This window comes from Balaenoptera physalus (genome assembly GCF_965194825.1).
Source record: "Balaenoptera physalus genome assembly, chromosome: 19".
Lineage (NCBI taxonomy): Eukaryota > Metazoa > Chordata > Mammalia > Artiodactyla > Balaenopteridae > Balaenoptera > Balaenoptera physalus.
Genome location: NC_138900.1, coordinates 38,310,325 through 38,328,193, shown reverse-complemented (window position 1 = coordinate 38,328,193; position 17,869 = coordinate 38,310,325). Strand labels below are relative to the sequence as shown.

General features: G+C 37.6%; 1 long non-coding RNA gene across 8 annotated transcripts in view; it reads left to right on the top strand.

The window, feature by feature from the left end:
• Window positions 1–17,631, top strand: part of LOC309649061 — a 51,076-nt gene extending 33,445 nt beyond the window's left edge. For 2 of the 8 annotated variants that reach the window (XR_014256947.1, XR_014256949.1), the window contains 5 exons: window positions 6,468–6,594; window positions 6,807–8,934; window positions 13,336–13,425; window positions 13,670–13,804; window positions 17,285–17,631. This is a non-coding gene — a long non-coding RNA (uncharacterized lncRNA). Of the gene's footprint in view, window positions 1–6,467; window positions 6,595–6,806; window positions 8,935–13,335; window positions 13,426–13,669; window positions 13,882–17,284 lie in introns of all 8 variants that reach the window. The other 6 variants (XR_014256944.1, XR_014256945.1, XR_014256946.1 and 3 more) reach the window with 6 other exon arrangements.
• Window positions 17,632–17,869: the final 238 nt, after the last annotated feature.

The window sequence follows — 17,869 nt, the reverse complement described above, 5'->3', positions numbered from 1 at the left end:
AAAACGGCAGGACATGATTCCAAGATTCACTATACGATACAAATTTTGGGCTAAAATCACAGGATATTTCTCCCCACCCTTCCCTCCAAGTTCACCTACTCCCATAGTTCCTTAGGTTTGCAAAGATTTGAAGGCAAGGGGATTACCACTGAAGTAAGTAGATTTCAAGTCCTGGTGATGTTTTTCTAGCTGCCACATGTGGCCCGGTGTTAAGTAGCTGAACATTTCTGCTTGCTGGCAGCCAAAGTCAGCCCTCACCTCCTATGGAGCTCTTTCTGACTTCAAAAAGCATTCCACAGGGTTGCAGAGAAGAGGAAATGTGGGAGAGGGTTACCACTTACGCTGCCTGAATTCATTTTCCTTCTTTGTGCTTTCTGGTTATTAAAGCCATGCAGGAGACAACAGAAGGGCAGAGGAATTTGAGGGCTTCTTCAGATAAGGTGCTAGAAACCCCGATATTTGAATGAGAGATTGCATTCTCCTAGAAGCAACTTTTTAAAAAAGCATAACTAAATGTAATTTCCATTGGGAAAGGTTCCTGTAACAGATGTGCAAAGTATGCTGAATCAGTTAAGGGATCCCTTGCTATATATGAAAGCTCATCTCTTTGCATCTTTCAGGGAAAAAAAACCAGTCATTTGGAATGTTTTCCACAATATAGCAATTCTGCTGGTGGCAAGCAAAGCCAGCCCAAGAAGGCACTGCTTACAGAATGGCATAAGAAGCATGTCATTTACAAACCCTCGCTGTGCATAGCTGGAAAGCAGGAATGAGGCTGGAATAAATATAAGCTGGACACTCCCTGATGGGGGACATCTTAACAGCAGCTACCCTGTTGAATTTTTGAAAACAAATTTGTTTTGCCTGTTAGAATTTCTTAAAGCTTGAAGAGGACTTTAAAATCTTCTAGATCATTTTGACATTGAAAATAAACCAACATAATTCTTATTTTGTTCTACTTTATAGTTTGAATGAAATTTTAAAATAATAATTGATTTTTTTTAATTTGCAAACTTTTGGCAGAACTCATAACACAGTACAATAAATTGCTCCATGAGCCAACCTCCTCCAACCAATTTAATGAGATGTGAGCAAAATTTGTGAGATCAAATGAACAGTAATAGGCTGATTTTTATTTTCAAATGTAGTCAGTCAACAGATACTTACTGGACATACCTGCATGTAATGAACTGTGTGAGACCCTATAGGCATCACATGTTTAGGACACAATGACTAACTTAGAACATTAGACATCTTCTGTTTTCCTTCTGCAATGATACGTATTTATTTTTTATTATTTTTATTGGAGTATGGTTGATTTACAATGTTGTGTTACTTTCTGCTGTACAGCAAAGTGAGTCAGTTATACATATACATACATCCACTCTTTTTTAAAATTCTTTTCCCATATAGGCCATTACAGAGTATTGAGTAGAGTTCCCTGTGCTATACAGTAGGTCCTTATTAGTTATCTATTTTATATATAGTAGTGTGTATATGTCAATCCTAATCTCCCAATTTATCTCTCCCTGGCTTTCCCCCCTGGTAACCATAAGTTTGTTTTCTACATCTGTGACTCTGTTTCTGTTTTGTAAATAAGTTCATTTGTACCATTTTTTTTTTAGATTCCACATATAAGCAAGATGTCATATATTTGTCTTTCTCTGTCTGACTTCACTCAATATGACAATCTCTAGGTCCATCCATGTTGCTGCAAATGGCATTATTTTGTTCTTTTTTATGGCCGAGTAATATTCCATTGTATATATGTACTACATCTTCTTTTTTTTTTTTTGTAAGTAATTTAAATATTTTTATTTAACTTTGATTAAAATATCTATTTCATAGAAGCATTGCTTATAAATGGTCTGAAATGCTTACAATTTTAACTAATGATAGAAGAAATAAATGTGAGTCAGAGTCTCCCTGGTGCCTAACCTTCTTGACTAAGTTAGGACCATTTTTGAAAGCTCCATTAGTTTCCTTTGAATACTAGGAAATTATGAATACAGATAGGTTTATGTTACTAAACTGTGCCCCTGTGACTTAAAAATTAACCCCTCTAAGTATCTAACATGCAATTCAAGAGTTACATGGAGAATTTAAATCACTGATTATATTTTTGAGCAGACATTGGAATTTATGATTTGGTATAAACACTGAAAATTTATCTTTTTTTTTTTTTTTTTTTTCACACACACACACTGTATTTTATTTTTACAAGAGATAAATAGACTGACACCAAGCATTGTACATGGATGACCACAACAAAAGCAACAATGATTGCAATTACCAAACATGAAACACACTCATACTATGTCATAATATTGACATTCAGTCCAGTAATCCTCCACTGTAACAGCTCCTTTACTTTGCAGTGAAAATTGATTTGTATATTCTTTGCCTCTGAGTCCTTGTGGGATTTTTTTTTTTTTTTTTAAATTCAGACAGAAAGTCACAAAAATTATACTCATCCTCATCAGTTCACTCAGTCCCATGTAATTAATTGTTTTTTTTTCATCTTGATCTTTTGTTAGCACTTTTATGAGTTCATCAGTTTTTCATCAGAGTTCTGAAAATGCTTATTCATTCAGTTCAGCAGTACAGTCAGTTACCAGAAACCTGTACTACATCTTCTTTATCCATTCCTCTGTTGATGGACATTTAGGTTGCTTCCATGTCCTGGCTATTGTAAATAGTGCTGCAGTGAACATTGGGGTGCATGTATATTTTCGAATTATGGTTTTCTTTGGATAGATGCCTAGGAGTGGGATTGCTTTATCCTATGGTACCTCTGTTTTTAGTCTTTTAAGGAACCTCATATTGAGTGGGGACTATGAATTGGTTGTGATGATCTTGGGGATGAAGGGGGCAGGGCCCTCTCAGCGGCACCTGCCCTTTGGTGCTGAACCTGACTTGAGTCGGTCTCTCTGTCCCTCTGGGTTTCTGTCTCTCTGTCCCTCTGGGTTTCTGTCTGTCTCTCTCTCCTCTGTCTAACCCACAGGGTGGACTGTGTTTGGAGTGGAGCTGGAGGTTTCTCTGTGTGAGGCTAATTAGCCCATTTGGGGCTTAAACCCAGATTCTTAGACCTCTTAGTACCTTACTGTAGACAACTGGGCTTGGAACTTTGGATGCAAATGCTAATTGTTGATCATTAGGAATGACTTTCTCCATTGGGGTCCCAGAGGAGACAGGGGGGCTGGCTGGCCACTGCATCAACCCTGACTCACACAGTGAGAGCTTTGGTCCTCTGTGTAGAAACAAATGAAGTTCAGGCATTGCAGGGCCAGTATGTCCCTCTAACATTCCAGGGGACGACACATTCCATGACCTGGCCTCCTCCACGAGAACATGCATTCATCAGGAGTTAAGTTAAACAGTACCTAGAGGTTGATGCAGGTGTGTGAGCCACACGCCTATTTTTTGGTGGTAACCTAAAGGCTACCCTGGTGACTTTTTGAGGAAAAACTGTCTTCCTCTTCTCTGAGTCGATGGATTTGTTGGCTTGAGTTTTAGAGCAACCCGAACAGTGATTAGGCTAATGGCCTTTGTTGGCTCAAGGCAGTGTTCTCCTTATGTTCTTAAATAATAAAGCTTAAACATCCCAAGAAATAGATGTATAAAGAAAAACATTGACTTTTTAGTGAATTCAAAATTGCTGACTTACGGTATTGAAATACATCCAATATGCACAATAGCCTGAATCTCTGATAGGCCTTAAATTTAAAAGATGGATGTCAGAAGGACCCATTAGTCAATGTCCAGATCCAGGATGTAACTGTCTTTCTCCCCATGTTCAAACAGCCATTCTTCATCTACCCTGGCACTCTTTCCCAAGCCCAAATGTGTCATTGGAACCTTTCCTCAACACAAGTTTAAGTCAAGGGATTGGAATTGGCCCTTGAGATGACATTTATAGACCAGCTTTGATCTAGGTAACTTCATTCAAGGAAATTTCAGAGTTCTACTTTTTTTGCTCTACACTGGTTTATGTTTGGATATTCTCACTCTCCTTTTGGCATGACTTTTGTGTATTTCTGTCCAAATGACATCAGTTTCCAACCTGGACTTAACTACATGTGCTGCCTTGTAGTTACATGGGTACCAGGAAGGAAAGGAACTTTCCAAAGTCGCATGCAGTTTTACATCATAATATGATGCCATATAATAGTAAATGACTTTTAACTAGTGTTAAGTAGACTGTATTAGTTTGAAGAATGAGCTGTATTCAGTCTTTTAATTAAGGTTTCATGAAATGTCTATTGTTTGGAAAAGAAGCATTTTTTTTCAGATAATGTACCTTAGGCTACATGTCCCTTAAGCCAAAACAAAGGCTGTGAGTGTGTGTGTGTGTGTATTCATAACTGAACTAATAGTAAAACCATTTATTGAGCACTTACTATTTGCCAGATACTATGATAGTCATTTTAAATGTGTTTGTATTATTTTGCAGGGCTGCCATAACAAAATACAAAAACTGAGTAGCTTCAACAAGAGTAGTTTATTTTTTCATACTTCTGGAGGCTGGGAGTCCAAGATCAAGGTGTCGGCAGGTTTGGTTTCATCTGAGGCCTCGCTCCTTGGCTTGCAGGTGGCTGCCTACTTGCTGTGTTCTCACATGGCCTGTCCTCTGTGTGTGAGCATCCGTGGTGCCTTTGCCTCCTTATAAGGACACTAGTTAGATTGGATTAGGGCCCACCCTAATGGCCTCATTTTAATTTAATCACCTCTTTAAAGGCCCTATCTCCTCACATGTTGAGCTACCGGAGATTAGGGCTTCAACATATAAACTTAGGATGGGGGAGAAGGAGACACATTCAGCTCATAACAGTGTCGAATCCTCACCACAATTTTTGTAATGAGGGTACTATCATTATCTCCATTTTAAAGATAAAGAAACAGAGGTTCATAGAAGCTGAGTCACTGGCCTGATGACTTCCATGTAGCAAGCCAAGCATACCATTTACATGCTCTGTATTTCTTTTTCAGTGTGTGTGGCAGAGATATCATCTAGCTTATGAAGTGAGTTTGAAGAGGCCCATTGAAATTTCTGGATTCCTTTAAAAGGAGGTGTATGTAGCCATGTTGCTAAAGGAGCTTCTGCCACTTAGCAGCTGTGTGACCTCTGGCAGGTTACTTTACCCCTCTGGCCTTTGGTTTTCTCATCTATAAAATGGGGGTGTTAATCGTACCTACCTGAGAGGGCTGTTGTGAGGAGGATGTGAGATAATCCATATGAAGTCTTTATAACAATGTCTGTATGTAGAGGTATTAAGTAGATGTTAGTAGCTATTATTATATATGATTATTGTTATTCTGAGAACGATACATTTTCAGAATGGGACAAAGTGATTACTATCATTCCATTTTAACATTTGAAAGTGTTATTACATGCTGGTTGTTTGGATCTACATATTACCATAGTTTTAAATATTATCATTCTCAATATATTGTGTCATTTTAACATTGGCAGTATGTCAGAGGCTGGTGTAACATGTCAAAAGGGATTTAATTCATTGGCTGTGTGTCATAAATGTGACACTGCACTGAGAATCAGACCGACAGTACCTGTTTTTAACACATGTTGGACACAGCGGCAGGGTTTCCTTGGAGTTAGGAGTCACTCTGAGCTGTTGCGGCACCAGTTTTCTGGGGAGCCCTGAAAAACCATAAGAGATTATTCCCTAAAAACCAATTTTCAAGTGGCCCCATTGCAAAATGGCTCTGCAATTACTGTGTCATGCTGAGGCCTAAACTGGGCACATGGAATGTTGCAGACAGAGTTGCGTGAGAGCCCTGCTGGCCCGCCGGACGCTGCACGGCTGCCATGGTCTTCCCTTGCTGGGTTGCACTGTCATTGGTGCCAGCCCCCTGGAGCAGTGCTCCTTGAAGTTGCTCCCAGACTCCAATGTTGCAGGTCATGCTGCACTGCAGGGCCTCATCCATCTAGTCTAAGGTACTTTTGCAAGTATTTTTCTAGATTAAATTCCTAGCAGTGGAGTTGCTGGGCTGGAAGTTATGTCGATTCACAATTTTGATGGCTATTTCCAGACTGACCTTCAAAACAGTTGAACCAGTACATTCTTACCCACAGTGGGTGAGTGTGCCTATTTGATATTATCAAATATTTTCATTTTGGCCAACATGATAGGTGAGATCCATTCTTCCACAATTGCTTTGATTTGTATGTCTTTAATTATGAATATGATTGAGCACCATTTCATCCATTTGTTCCCTGTTTGTATTTTTTACTTCTGCGTGTGAATTGCCTATTCATATCCTTTGCCTGCTTTTCCACTGGGTGTGTCTTTTTCCAAGTGAATTATATAGAGCCTTTGTCAATTAAGGAAACGAGCCCTTAAGGCAAATATTTTCCCCACTTTACCCTTTGTCTTTTGTCTTTGTTTACAGTATTTCGGCCCATCCTAAGTTTTTAAATTTATGTTTTTAAATTTCTCAACACCCAGGAAATTTGTGGAGGGTTGGACTAAATCTCAAGATCCCTTCAAGTCTAAAGAAGATTCTACAAATACTAACAACCACGAAATGAAAGGAACGCAAGTCCAGTGGTGGATTTTTTGCAGACTTTAGCAGGTGGGTGAAAGCCACTTCTGTTGTCTAGGCCTTTCCAAGGATTCTGTCATCTCTCCTGTAAAATACTCTACTCTGCATTGTAGCAGCTGAACAGTTGACATTACAATCAAGATATGATTTTTTAAATGTTTTTAAATGTTTTAAATAAAATGTTTTATTAGTGTTATAAAAGTCATATGGTTCACTACAGTGATTGAATTTTTAAAATCCAGGCTCTGGCACCATGCCTGCCCCTCAGGAATGTGCTGGATGGGTCTACCAATGTTTGTGGTAAGGCAACGTGACTCATGGAAGGATGAACCTCCCTAGAAGGCTTGGTGAGCTCAAGGATGCCCTGACACTTCTTCAAGGGGAGGAAAAGAAAGTAAGAACTTTGAATGCGGACACTAAATGACTTGGAGATAGCTTTCAATAATGTATGATATAGTTTTAAACTTTTTGGAAAATGTGGATCCTCCTTAAACTATTAAGGTAAACTCAATCATCTAAATTCTAGAGAGCTTCTCAAAACCTTGATGTGCATATGAATCACTTGGGGATCTTGTCTGAATGCAAATTCTGTGATTGGCTGGGGGGCTCCCAGTAGGACTGAGATTCTGCATTTCTATCAAGCTGCTCGTCCCCAGACCTCGCAAGTAGCCAGGCTCTAAAATACAACTCTCCTGAACGCATTCCCCTACTCGTGGTACTATATGCGCATATACACATGCTTTCTATATATCTTTATATTCCTGCTTTCTAAAACATTAATTGGGAAATAGGCCATCGTTACAGAAACCGCAACGTGCTTCATGGAAAAAACATTGGGTAGCAAGGCAAAACATTGACAAATTGATACTTTCTTGCTTGGTCATGCCTGATTTAAGGAAATGAAGCCAAAATAGGCTATGTGAATTGGAAATTGACTTCAACCACATTTAAATTATTCTCTTTTAAAATATTAGCAGTTGAGTGTGTAAACCAATATTTATTTTCTAATCAAAGGTTTGTGGCAAATGGTTGATAAATGAAAGAAATGAGGGAAGAATGCTTTGAAATGCTTCTAGTAATAGAAATGGAAATAGGATATTTTATTTCTTTAAATGGCAGACACAGGCCTCAACTAAAATTCATCCTGCTCTAGGAAAAGGAAATTATATGAAAAACTGATCATAGTATAAAAGCACAGGCCGGCACCTCTCTGCCAGCGATCATAATAAGTATTTTTGGGGGGAAAAAAAAGTTGAAGATCCAGCTACATTAAGGGAGAATCTATTAACAGAGTAATTGTATAGAGAGGATCCCTTAAGAAAAGCTTCCAAAATTCCATTATCTTAACTGTCACTCGCCACTTTGAGTTGTCTTGGAGCTGTGTGTTTTCATGAATTACCAGAGCTGTTTGTTTTTTCCTTTATCAGTCATCACCCTGTCAGCCGGGCCATTCATAACAACTTGTGGCAGCTCCTCAGGAGAGTTCAGAGCTTGAATAGGACCCTATCAACTCTCGCACCTCATTGTGTGAAACTGTTTACCAGCATTGCCTTTTTCTGTAAATATTACAAGCAGAGCCCTGAAAGTGGAGATGTGTGAAAACAAAATGGACAAACCTTGTAGCAGTTGGCTGAGATGGCAGATGGGGGGTGACTGAGAATTTGCAAGTCCTGGTGTTTCCTTTATTCGGCTGAATACTGCCTAGTCACTGGGCTTGCATACACATCGCATACGCGTTCTCGTGTATGCTTGTTAATTAGACAATATTGAATTTGACTTAACATTTGTGTCAGTTTGGTGAAAGTGAGACTTTGTAATTAGGGAGTACAGACCGGGTTTCTGTCACCATTCTACTCACTTACCCTGATTTAATGCCCCCTTTTCCAGTGTATTGTCACACTTGGTGTGCTGAGTTCCCCCGCTGTCTTTTATGCTTGACTAGTAACAAGGTGGCCCACATTATACAACCACCAGCAAATGGACTCTGTCTGCTGGACTTAACAGCCTGAAGTTTCTGCCAGATTCACCCATCAGAAATAATTTCTTATTTAAAGCAAATGTCAACAATTCTCTATTGAAGCTAATATCATGAACTTGCAAATGGGTATGATTTTTTTGTTCTCTATTTTTATTGAAGTTATATATGCACAGATTTTGAAGTGTCAGGTAGTTCCAGGTTTTGTGACAAAAAAGGAGCCATCTCCCCAGCCTCCCACCCCTACCGCCACAGGCAACCACTTTCATTTCTTACAGCAGATTATTTAGAAAAATAACTTCACAGTGAGAAATAGGTTGTTTCACTGTACCTGTTTTTGGATGTTACATAGATGGAATCATTGCTGTGATTCACTTCTTCCACTTACCATGAAGGTGGGTTTTCTTTTTTTTTACAAATTTATTTATTTATTTTTGGCCGCGTTGGGTCTTCGTTGCTGCGCGCGGGCTTCTCATTGTGGTGGCTTCTCTTGTTGCGCAGCAGGGGCTCTAGGCGCACGGGCTTCAGTAGTTGAGGCTCGCGGGCTTAGTTGCTCCATGGCATGTGGGATCTTCCCGGACCAGGGCTCAAACCCACATCCCCTGCATTGGCAGGCAGATTCTTAACCGCTGCACCACCAGGGACGTCCCGGTGGGTTTTCTTTTAATTACTCTTTTTTAAAACCAAGGTATAATTTATATACAGTGAATGCACAGATTTTCAATGTATAGTTCAATACGTTTTAACAAATGAGTGTACCCACGTAACTGTACACCAAACTACGGAACATTTGCGACACCCCAGAAAGTTCCCTTATACACCTTTACAATCAGTCCCCATCCATGAAGCAATCACTTTTCTTATTTCTTTCATCATAGATTAGATCTCCCTGCTCTAGAGCTTTCTGTATGGCATTATACATTAGGCACTCTTTTGTGCCTGACCTCTTTTGCTCAAAGTGACATCTTTGAGATTCATGCAGAAATTTATTCCTTTTAGCTACCAAGTAGTGTTTCACTGTATGAAAATACTACTGTTTGTTTATCAGTTTACTTGTTGATGCTCAGTTGTTTCCATTTTGGGGCTATTGGGTTGTCTTTTTATTATTGATTCATGGGAGTTTTATATATTCTAGATAACAAGTTCTTTGTCAGAAATCAGCTTTGCAAATATCTCTCCCAGTCTGTGTTTCATCTTTTCATCTTCTTCATGGTATCATTTGATGAGCAGAAATTTTAAATTTTGGTTATGTCCATCTTATGATTTTTTTTTATGGCTAGTGCTTTTTGTATCCTGTCAAAGAACTCTTTGCCAACCGCAAGATCGTGCAAATATTCTTCTATGTTTTCTTTTAGAAAACATTGACGCTTTCTAGTTTCAGATTTTACATGAAAGATTCCTATCTAAATATAATTTTTGTGTTATGGTGTGAGGTAGAGGTCAAGGTTCTTTCTTTCTTTTTTAAAATATGGATATACAATTGTTCTAGCATCATTTGTTGTAAAAACTTTCCTTTCCCCATTGGATGTGTGTATGTGTGTGTGTGTGTATACTTCAGAACTTTATTCTGCTTCACTGACTTGCATATCTATCTTTATACAAGTAACAGTGTCTTAATTATTGTGGTTTTTAAGCATAATTTAAAAGCAGGTAGTGTAAGTCTTCCAAATTTTTTCTTCTTTTTAAGGTTATTTTTACTATTCTTAATCTTTCGTGTTTTCATATACGTATACAATCAGCTTGTTAATTTCTACTACAAGCCTCATGGAATTTTGATTGGGATTGCACTGAATTTATAGATCAATTAGGGAAGAACTGACACTTTAGCAATATTAATTTTTCCCATCCCTAAATGTGTTATATGGTTTAAGTTTTTTATTTAATACCTTTCTGCAGTATGTAGTAGTTTTCAGAATACAAGTCCTACCTATCTTTTCTTAAATTTATTTTTGAGTATTTTATGTTATTCCTGCAATAGTAAATGAATTGCTTTTAAATTTCATTTTTTAAATAATTTGCTGGTAAAATTTTGAAATATAATTAAACTTTGTGTATTGACCTTAATTCCTGTGACTTTGCTAAATTCACTTTTCAGTTCTAGTAGTTTTGGGGGGTAGATTTCTTAGAATGTTTTATATACACAATCATGTCAACAGCAAAAAAGACTGTTTTGCTTCTTTCTTTTAAATTTTTATACCTTTATTTCTTTCTTACATTGTTGTGCTAGATAGGGCTTCCAGTATTTTGCTGAATAGACATGGAGACAGTGGGTATCTTGTTCCTGAACTAAAAAGCGTTCAATATTTCACCAATAAGTATGACATTAACTCTTGTTTCTTCATATATTCCCATTATCAGGTTGATGAAATTCCTTTCTTTTCCTAGTGTTTTGAGAGTTTTTTTTTTCATGAACGGTGTGACATTTTTTGACATTTTCAAAAATGTTTTAGCATCAATTGAGATTTTTTTTTCTCTTTGATTCTGTTAATGTAATGAATTAGAACTATTGATTTCATAATGTAAAACCAACCTTTAATCCTGGCATAAGCTCCATTTATTAATAACATTTATCCTTTTCATATAATGCTGAATTTGATTTGTTAATGTTTTCTTGAGGACTTTGTATATTTATTCATGTAGGATATTAGTCTATAATTTTCTTTGCTTGTAATGTCTTTGTCAGGTTGTAATAACAGGGTTATGCTGGCCTCATTAAACTACTTGAAAAGCATTTCCTCCTATTTTCTCAAAGAGTTTGTATAACACTGGTATTAGTTTTGTCCTTAAACCTCTCATAGAATTTGTGAGTAAAGCCGTCTGGGCCGGGGTTTTCTTTGTTGAAAGGTTTTTAATTATGAATTTAATTTTGAAAATGGATATAAAGCACTTTGAATTTTTCTATTTCTTCCTGTGCTAATTTTCGTAAGATGTGCTTTTCAGGGAATTTGTCCACTTGCTCTAAGTTGTTGAAATTATAGGCATAAAGTCATTAATGTTTTTGTCTTCTTGGAGAATTGAATCCCTTTTCATTTTGTAATAAGCCTATCACTGGTAATATTTTTTGTCTGAAGCCTACTTTGATATTAATAAAGCAACTTCAGCTTTCTTTTGAGTAGTGTCTGCATGGAATATCTTTTTTCATTCTTTTACTTTTAATCTATTTATGTCTTTATATTTAAAGTGGTATTCTTGTAGGCAGCATATAGTTGGGTCTTGCTTTTTATCTAATCTAACAATCTATCTTTGAATTAGTGTGGCTTACATTTAATGTGATTATTGATATGGTTGAATTAAAATCTACCATCTAACCAGCTCGTTTCTATTTCTTCCATTTGTCCTTCATTTCTTTTTTCCTTTCTTTTTGCTTCCTTTTTGATTAATTCAGCTTTTTCATGATTCAATGTTATTTCCACTATTGAATTATCCTGCACACCTCTTTTGAAAAAAATTGAGTACTTTTAGGGTTTACCATGTACCTGTTATTTAATTAAAGTCCACTTTCACATAATATCCTGTCATGTTTACTATAAAGACAACAATATATCCCCAATTTCTCCCTCTCATTCTTCCTCTATTCTTGCCACATACTGACTCTTACATATGCTGTGAATACACAATACTACTATTTTTGCTTTAGGTAGTTATCTTTCAGAGCAATTAAAAATAATAAAAAATAAATTTTGAACTTTGCTTACCTTTAGTTATTCCATTTCCAGTGCTCTTAATTTTTTGGTGTAGATTCAAGCTTCTGTCTGCTATTATATTCCTTCTGTCTGAAGAACTTTCTTCAATATTACTTATAGCATGGGTCTACTGGCAATGAATTCGCTCAGGTTTGTTTTTTGGTTTTGGTTCAGGAAAGTCTTTATTTCTTGTTCCTTTTTGAAAGACATTTTTGCTGGGTATAGGATTCTGACTTGACAGATTTTTGTTGTTGTTCAGCTACAGAGACCTCATTCCTTATCTTCTGTCTTGTGTAGTTTCTGGAGAAGTCTACTGTAACTCTTATCTTTAATATTTTTTTTAATTTATTTATTTATTTATTTATTTTTGGCTGTGTTGGGTCTTCGTTTCTGTGCGAGGGCTTTCTCTAGTTGTGGCACGTGGGGGCCACTCTTCATCGCTGTGTGCGGGCCTCTCACTATCGCAGCCTCTCTTGTTGCGGAGCACAGGCTCCAGACGCGCAGGCTCAGTAGTTGTGGCTCACAGACCCAGTTGCTCTGCGGCATGTGGGATCTTCCCAGACCAGGGCTCGAACCCGTGTCCCCTGCATTGGCAGGTGGATTCTCAACAACTGCACCACCAGGGAAGCCCTTATCTTTAATTTTTATTCCTCTGTATGGTATGTGTCTTTATTCACTGGCTGCCTTCATAATTTCCTTTGTCTCTGGTTTTCAGCAGCTTGTATATAATATGCCTATGGTGTGGGAGTACTTTTGGTAGGGGAGCACTTATCCTGCTTGATGTTCTTTGAATGTCTTGGAACTGTTGTTTGGTATCGTCATTCATTTTGGAATATTCTCATGTATTATTTCTCCTTATTTTTTCTTCCTGGGATGCCAATTACACACAGGTTAGACCTTTTGTTATTATATCATATCTCTTGGATGTTCTGTTGTGTTTTTCCACCCACTCTCTATCCTTCCCCACTGTTCTGCAATCCGTGCCAGAATTGTTATAAATCCAGTTTCCACAGATGTGAGGGTCTGACTGAAGAAACTTCATTGCTGTTCTCCTCTTATTCTCCAAATCCTTGTGGGTTTATCCCTTTAAAAGATTGTTTTCTGCCATTTTAGCGGTCTTGGGATGGAGTGAAAGTAGACGCACATAGTCAATCTACCATCTTTACCTGGAAGTCAAGCGTGAATTTCATTATTTAAATTAAGGTTAGTGGTGGTAAGGAACTAAATTTCCTATTATCTTTGAAATAAATCAATCTATTATATCATATTTTCTAATTTTAAAGGACTTTTGCATTCTCCAAAAGAAAAGAATCACAAATAATAATAGCTAACATTTATTATACACTTATCATGTGTTAAGTGTTGTAAATGCTGCTACTGTATTAACTAATTTCATTCTCACAAGAGCTTTATACTATAGACATCCTTATTTTTTTCATTTTTACAGATGAAGATAAACTGAGGCACAGAAGATTAAGTAATTTTTCCAAAGATTCAGAAATAGAAAATGACAGAACTTGGCTCCTTAACCACCATATGTATTCTGACTACCTCCAACAAATAGGAAGATGGTGGCTTTTAGGTAATACCTTTGTTTTTGGTCTCTGCAATCCTTCGTGTACTACTGTTACCTCTCCAAGAGTCTTAATCTATGAATCAGTAAGTACATATTCAGTGCCTGTTATGCGACCAGAATTGTTTTGTTCACTGTGGAGGTATAAAGAAATACAGCAGGGCTGCTTCCTTCAGGGAGTTTACATCTCTCTAAGAGAAGGCCCCCACTAGTCTGAAAATAAGCTTAATGGTACAAAGTGGCACCATCATTCAGGAAAATGAAAGCTTGATTTGATCTGGGTGCTCAGAAACCATGAAAAACTCATTAAAAACACTGATGGTTATTCAAGAGTGTACTTAGCTTCTGGCTTACCCATGCTGCCTTTCACTTCTCCCTTTACCTCTTTTTTTGCAGCCTAATTTTAGCTACTGTACTGTTTATAAATATTTCTTCCACAGAGCAAATTAAGAGGATTGTTTATAAGCTCAAAAGATCTTTGTAAAAGTGTAAAGTGGGAAGAGTCTCAAATCTTGGTCACAGTGATATATAGATATACCTTTTATTCCAACTACCTTCTTTCCCTGTCAAGATGGATAACTGAGAATGAACATGTATTAACATTAGGTGTTCCCTAGTATTTCTGGAATGGCTGTGAGTAAACAAAGGGTTGATAAATGCAATATTATCTTTAGATTGGCTAGCACAGGGACTGACTCCTAATAGATACCTAACAAATATTTATTGTTTCATGGATTGAATGAATGAAATTAAATCCTAAGGTGAATCTTTTTTAGACAATGAAGAAAATCCTCATGAGTTTGTATTTTAATTTGAAGGAATTTTCCTAATGCAGTGCACATCAACATGTCTTAGGGAGAAAGTTGTCGTCGTTGATCCGTTATCCTTACCTGGAAGCTCTTCAGGATTAAGGGACGGGATTCACTCATAGCTTATGACCACTCCCTCCCTGGCGTAGTACCTAGAATTTGTTGGATGGAAATATTTGTTGGATGGAAAGTTGAATCATTTGACAGTATCTGGTTTGAGGCTGAAGAAAGTTTAAGTGCTCTATAACCACCTATCCCAACAGTAGGTTCTACACAAAACTAACAGTAACAATAGAACAAATTTTCAGGAAAAACTTGGTAATGTAGTAGTCAGACCATGTACTTTTTTCTTTGGTGTTTTTATTTATTTTTATTTTTTTCAATTATTGGAGAGATATATATATATTTTACATCTTTATTGGAGTATAATTGCTTTACAATGTGGTGTTAGTTTCTGCTGTATGACAAATTGAATCAACTATATGTATACATATATCCCCTTATCCCCTCCCTCTTGAACCTCCCTCCCACCCTCCCTATCCCACCCCTCTAGGTGGTCACAAAGCATCGAGCTGATCTCCCTGTGCTATGCGGCTGCTTCCCACTAGCTATCTATTTTACATTTGGTAGTGTATATATGTCAATGCTACTCTCTCACTTCGTCCCAGCTTCCCCTTACCCCCTGTGTCCTCAAGTCCCTTCTCTATGTCTGCGTCTTTATTACTGCCCTGCCACTAGGTTCATTAGTACCATTTTTTTAGATTCCATATATATGGGTTAGCGTACGGTATTTGTTTTTCTCTTTCTGACTTACTTCACTCTGTATGACAGGTCCATCCACCTCATTACAAATAACTCAATTTCGTTCCTTTTTATGGCTGAGTAATATTCCATTGCATATATGTGCCACGATTTCTTTATCCATTCACCTGTCGATGGGCATTTTGGTTGCTTCCATGTCCTGGCTATTGTAAATAGTGCTGCAATGAACATTGTGGTACATGTATCTTTTTGAATTATGGTTTTCTCAGGGTATATGCCCAGTAGTGGGATCGCTGGATCATATGGTAGTTCTATTTTTAGTTTTTTAAGGAACCTCCATACTGTTCTCCATAGTGGCTGTATCAATTTACATTCCCACCAACAGTGCAGGAGGGTTCCCTTTTCTCCACATCCTCTCCAGCATTTATTGTTTCTAGATTTTTTGGTGATGGCCATTCTGACTGGTGTGAGGTGATAACCTCATTGTGGTTTTGATTTTCATTTCTCTAATGGTTAATGATGTTGAGCATCTTTTCATGTGTTTCTTGGCCATCTGTATGTCTTCTTTGGAGAAATGTCTATTTAGGTCTTCTGGCCATTTTTGGATCGGGTTGTTTGTTGTTGTGATATTGAGCTGCATGAGCTGCTTGTATATTTTGGAGGTTAATCCTTTGTCCATTGCTTCATTTGCAAATATTTTCTCCCATTCTGAGGGTTGTATTTTCGTCTTGTTTATGGTTTCCTTTGCTGTGCAAAAGCTTTTAAGTTTCCTTAGGTCCCATTTGTTTATTTTTGTTTTTATTTCCATTACTCTAGGAGGTGGGTCAAAAAGGATCTTGCTGTGATTTATGTCATAGAATGTTCTGCCTACGTTTTCCTCTAAGAGTTTTATACTCAGACCATGTACTTTGAAACCAAGCAGACCTAGAGTCTAGTCCCATCTCTACCACTTATGAGCTAGCCGTGTGACCTCAGGAAGTTGTTTAACCTCTCCAAGTCTCAATTTCCCAATCTTTCAGTTTGGAGCAGTAACAGTATTTCATATGTTTGTTGTGAGGATTGAATAAGATACTCCACACTGTGACCAACTACAGGAAGTGCTCAACAAATGGTAAATAAATAGTTATTACTCTACAGAGATTTCAGGAGTTGAGGCTGTGGCCATTTTGATCTGTAAAGAATCCTGACAAAAGTGGGGAAATCTAAAACAGAGATACCTATATGCTTCCTGTGTTTGTCTTTTCTTGCTTCAGGAATTTTGAGTGGCGTTTGTTTGACTATATGAGTATGTGGAAAGAGGTGCAATAGGACAGGAGCTAGAAATTCTTTCTACTTTTAGAGAAATGCCCTCTACCAAGGATTTATGCTAACAGGACCCCATAGGCCCACCCTGTCAGCTGAGGATGAAAACAGCCAGAGACAATGGAATATGACACAGTAATGCGTTCTCATTTGTCAGGTGTCAGCTTGCCGATATGGTCTAAGGATATGGTGTTCAGTAATTCCTAGAAATTGGTAATAATGATACCATTTACACAGCAGCTCCTCTGGCAGTTTTCAAAGCACTTCCACATACACCATCTGATTTAATTTCCACCACAATGCTATGAGGAACCTGAAATAAATATTATCATTCCCATTTTATAGATGAGTAAATACATTCTGAGAAGCAAAATGATCATGCCCAAGGTCACATAGCTGCTCAGTAATCAACCTCAGACTTGAACCTGAGTTCTCACTCTGGGATCATTATTTTTTTTCCATGAAACAAACAGCTTGTTTTTTCTACATAATCCATCTCGTATTTTGAATATTAAGTGTGCTTGCACCCATGCTAGACCCTTAAGAATTTGTGTTTATAAGATCATTTAGTAATCAGTAGCAGCAGCTAACCTTGTGTGTCTTTTTCGTCCAACAGGGAACAAAGTTTGTCATCCTGATGCACCAGGTCTTTAATGATGTCAATAAAGAAATAGCCCACCCTTTGGTTAAAAGACTCTGAGCCTTCAAGGACCACTGGTTGTCCAGAGGAAGCCATGGTTATTCTGGTGAAGCACGAGGCCACGGTCGTTTTGATCAGTCACTCAATGGAGGGTCCAAAGCTTAAGCAGAATAAACTCAGGACAGACAACACTGGAACTCTGGGAGTGTAACCTCACCAGCAGATGAGGTAGTGATGGATGACTCCTGATTGTGGAGTCCTTTTCATCTCTCAATTTATATTCTGAGTTGTTACCTAGAATAAATCCTACTGTTTCTAATTAATGCACTCATTGTCTTTGTTTTGAATGGAAAAGGGAAAAAATGTGTTTATACCCCTGGCTAGCAGCATACAAAGTATGCCTGAAGTGGAATATCTTTCTCCATCATGAATAACATTAATCTTTGCAGTTCTCCGAGGTAACTAATTGCTGTATAGTTGAATTTCTGTTTGTACGGATGGGTGAGTTTCCAGGTGACAATTTGTTGCAGGAAGAATTCTCTCCAGAGCCATTCTTAAGAT